We start from the raw sequence: 4931 nt of genomic DNA, 5'->3' as shown, positions 1-4931 counted from the left end.
GAGAAGAGGTTGGACAAATCAAGATCTTAGAAGTGCAAGAATGGAACTTCTACTGGTGGAGATTCAAGTGTGCTTTGGAACTTAATGCCAGCCCCTATAAAAATCTACACTCGACGGAGCTTCAGAAATCGAAGAGGCGCCTGCTCAGAAATCGAAGAGGCATTTGCTTTCTCAAAAGCTGGGCTGTTTAGAGACCATGAGGGTTGATCTCAGAAATCGAAGAGGCGTTTGCTTTCTCGAAAGTTAGGCTGCTCAAAGACCACGAAGGCCGATCTCAGAAATCGAAGAGGCGCTCGCTTTCTCAAAAGCTGGGTTCCTCAGAGACCACGAGGGCCGATCTCAGAAATCGAAGAAGCACCTACTTTTCCAGCCTTGTCAGCACCTGTCACACGCACACTCAGTTTTGCGGAAATTATGGGCATTCTGTCAAAGACTTCTGGGGAAGTAGAAAACACATGAATCTTACTGTTCAATCACCCACTTCCCACACGCAACAATAGCTCATGGGTACCACAGATAACTTTGCCAAAGTTCTCTGCCAAAATTGAGCACGTAAAGCTTGTAGCTCCCACTACATCGCTCTGACCAAGAAAGGTAAAAGAATAGCAAAGAAACAGCACTAACAAAGTTTAGACCCATAAATTTTGAAGGTCTAGCTACCATATTATTACCCACAAGGGTAAAGGAACAGTACCACTGCTGGATAATTGGAAAGTCCCTGTGTGTCAACCTCTGTGCTTCGTGGCAAGGTAGACTAGCAAACATGCCCAACCTTTACTCACATTCAAGAAAACACTCCCAATAAGATTGCTTGCTCCAAAATCGAAGAGGCACCGTCCTCCGAATCTCGAGAGCCAGACTCCTAACATGACTACTTTCTCAAAAATCGAAGAGAGGGTAAAGGAACAGTACCATTGCTGGATAATTGGAAAATCCCTGTGTGTTAACCTCTGTGCTTCGTGGCAAGGTAGACTAGCAAACATGCCCAACCTTTACTCACATTCGAGAAAACACTCCCAACAAGATTGCTTGCTCCAAAATCGAAAAGGCACCGCCCTCCGAATCTCGAGAGCCAGACTCCCAACATGATTACTTTCTCAAAAATCGAAAAGACACTGCTCCCCGAATCTCGAGAGCCAGACCCCCAGCATGATTGCTTTCTTAAAAATCGAAGATTCATCGTTCTCCGAATCAATCGAAGAGACGCTCGCTTTCTTAAAAGCTGGGCTGCTCAGAGACCACGAGGGCCGATCTCAGAAATCGAAGAGGCACCTACTTTTCTAGCCTTGTCAGCACCTGTCACACGCACACTCAGCTTTGCGGAAATTATGGGCATTTTGTCGAAGACTTCTCGAGAGCCAGATACCACATACCACTTTTTCAAAGTGCTCTGACAGAGTTAAAACATGTGAAGCTGGCAGCTCCCACTACCGTGCTATGACCAAGCAGGGTAAAGGAATAGCATTACTACTTGTTGTTAGGGAGACTCTTATATATGTCGACATCCATCCCCAACGGACAGGCAAACCTGCAAAAATGCTCAACCCTTCCTCATATCTGAGAGGGCACTCCCAACGAAGCCTTTCGAAATATTCAGCTTTCTTTCCCCCCGATAATACATCTGCAAACAAGCTATACTAGAGCAAGAATATCTCATATCATCAGGGTTAAAAGCAAGATGATCTCATATCATGCTTTTTCCCTGTCTTTTCCTTTGGCCTTGTTTTTACCTGCAAGACAAGGAGAAAGAGAGCAATCAGTCAGCACTTGGAATCAAGCTTCCAGCCAGGAACTGACTGCCTGGAACCCCTTACCTGATTACTTACCTGGCATTGCTCTCAAGTACTCATCTTCAACATTTTATGTTTCTAGGGAAGATACCGCATCTGCTTGAGGAACAGATAGGGCAAGTGCGAAGGATACAAGGAAGCATGTGGAGACAAGCGTAACAGCACACGTGCCGATACATCCATTACTCTGTCAAAAGCAAAAGTATCCCATATCAGCAGGGTCGAACGTACTCTAGATTTGATGGACTTGTTTTGACCTTCAAATTCTTCAGTCGGCTCTGGAGGAAACCAGAAAACCCTCCAGCTCAGTTCAAGAATAAGCTTGTGGAAAGTTACTTCTTCAAAAGCAAAAGTATCCCATATCATCTCTTCTCATTTTTCTTCTCTTTATCCTTCATGCTGCTGCAAGATGGGGAGAAGGTGAACAATCAGCCGGAGCTCTGATTGCTTACCTTGTCTGTCACCTCTTTCAGCAGATCCCCTAGCTCGGCGACTTGGGGGACTCCTACTACATGGTTTGTATCGCGCTTGACCAAGCCTGAAACTACAAGTAAGCTTCAAGTGAAATTGATACATTACCTTGTGCATCTCCACTAGTTAAAGATACCACCCCTGGATGGAAGAAGAGTACTTCCAGAGAAGATGCCACTTTTACCTATGAGACAGATAAGGCAAGTCAAGACGATACCACACTCCGATACTTAGAAGTTTCATGATTACGAGATCATTCTCTCACAATATTTCCTAATGTCATTTGTACTAAATCATTCAATTGTACTCACTAAAGGAGAGCTTGAACCTATGTACTTGTGTAAACCCTTCACAATTAATGAGAACTCTTCTATTCCGTTGACGTAGCCAATTTGGGTGAACCACGTACATCTTGTGTTTGCTTTCCTATCTCTATTCATTTATATACTTATCCACACTAATGACCGGAGCAATCTAGCGAATATCACAAAAAGCGACCGTTTTCGCTACCTAAGATCTATCTTGCAAGAGAACGGAGAATTAGATGGAGATCTCAACCATAGAATACGAGATGGATGGATGAAGTGTAAGAGTGCATCCGGCGTGTTGTGTGACCGTCGTAGGCCACTGAAGCTCAAGGGAAAATTTTATAGGACGGCAATAACGCCAACGATGTTGTATGACACAGAATGTTGGACGGTGAAGCATCAACACGTACACAAAATGGGTGTAGCGGAGATGAGGATGCTTCGTGGGATGTGTGGGCACACGAGAAAGGATAAGATTGGGCATGAGGATATCCGAGGTAAAGTAGGAGTAGCCGAAATTGAAGGAAAGATGAGAGAAAATCGGTTCCGGTGATTTGGACATGTGCAAAGAAGGCCGGCTGACGCTCCGGTTCGAAGATGTGACTACGGGACAGAGGTTCAGGGCCGAAGGGGTAGAGGAAGACCTAGGAAAACTTTGGAAGAGACTCTAAGAAAAGACTTAGAGTACTTGGATCTAACGGAGGACATGACACAAAACCGAGCGCAATGGCGTTCTAGGATTCATATAGCCGACCCCACTTAGTAGGAAAAGGCTTTGTTGTTGTTGTTGTTGTTGTAGATGGAAGAAGTCTTTAAGATTGTAGGGATGTTCATGTTAAGATAAAAAATCTCCTGCACAAGACTAAGGAATGATGAATTTCGCAACAGCAAATCTCTGAAATTATCTCCACTTTCAAACATTTTGCCATCCTCTGCTCTCCGAGTCGTGTTCTGAAGCTTCTTCTGCAATTTTGGTTTCTATTTCTTGTTTAGGGCTCAGTGGTGTGGCATCACATACAGAACTTTTGAAATTACTGCAATGTCCTGTGGTTAAAAAAGGAAACAGGTTAACTAATATCAACATTTATGAACATAGAGCTAACCTAAAATCAACATAAAACTAAACTGGATAATGCAGGGTCCCCAAACGGTCGAAATCACATGCGGATACTAGGGCAACAATTTATAAACTGGATTATATTCCGGAACTGATGACTAAACTGTCTGCATTGAGGTTTCAGGATTACCTAGCTAATGTGTTCATCTAGACATTTGGAGTTGTCAGAAAAACGTCACTTCATGATTTTGTAATTTAAGCATTTCTTTAGCTAGTTGTGCTTATGAATAAGAGATGTTACCCTCTAGTTTTCTTGTCAATGCACGTCCTTATTAAAAGCGCTAATGAGCAAGAAAACAGACGTGGTAACACGCAACGCTTCCCTGTCAATGAACGTTCTCATTTTACCAGTGTAACCATACTTATAGTCAACAGTGGCCATTACATAATCAAGTTACTTAGTAATTCAAGAAGGTCAGACCTCCACTCTGAGATACAAAGGCATCTGTTTCTTCTTCCTTAGGGTTTTGGTCTGCAAGACTAGCTTTGATTGGGGAAGCATCACTCTTCTCACTTTCTTCACTCACAACATTTCTGTTCTGCATAAAACAAACATTAGCTTCTAAAAGTTACATTTTGTATGGCGAAAAAAGAAAGCAGAAATTTTCTAAAAAGGATTTTGAGACAAGGAAGACATACAATTGATTTAGTTTCATAGGCTCTTAGGCTGGAATTTCTTGCTTTAAGTGATTTCTTTTCCGCTCAGTTGAGTTACATGCTACATTCTGAGATGAGGGTTTCGAGATTGCCATTGTCGCAGTACTTGGTTGCCGAGACATTAAATTCTTTGTGATATTTCTCTGGTGAGTTCCTACAACCGAAGTCACCTTGTGGATTTTATCAACCTTCTTGTCAATTGTCACCTTTCTATGTGGTTAGAGATCTGCAGGATGAGAAGCTTTCAACTTTCTTGAAGCCTTTATTTCGTCTTGGCCTCTCTTTCTTCAGGTTTCTTTGCAGCCACTTTCCGGTTTTAGCTTGTTCTTCATGGTCAAGCCTTTTGTTTGGAGTCTGCTTCCATTTTTCGGTGCATTTTGCAGACTACAAACCTTCTTGTGCTCCCAAATTTTTTAGCATCATTTTGGTGTAGAAAGCCTCATCTCCTCAGACTAATATGGTGCACGAGGCTCCTCCAATTCCAAAGATGAAACAGGAAGAGCCTTATAAGCACAATGGGAGGGTTATCACTAGTGAATCTTTCCGTGGAACCGGAGTGATTGGAATGAAGAAAATCAGGCCTATGCT

Source organism: Malus sylvestris, chromosome 2, assembly GCF_916048215.2.
Source record: "Malus sylvestris chromosome 2, drMalSylv7.2, whole genome shotgun sequence".
In the NCBI taxonomy this organism is placed as follows: Eukaryota; Viridiplantae; Streptophyta; class Magnoliopsida; order Rosales; family Rosaceae; genus Malus; species Malus sylvestris.
This window is presented reverse-complemented; position numbering follows the sequence as displayed.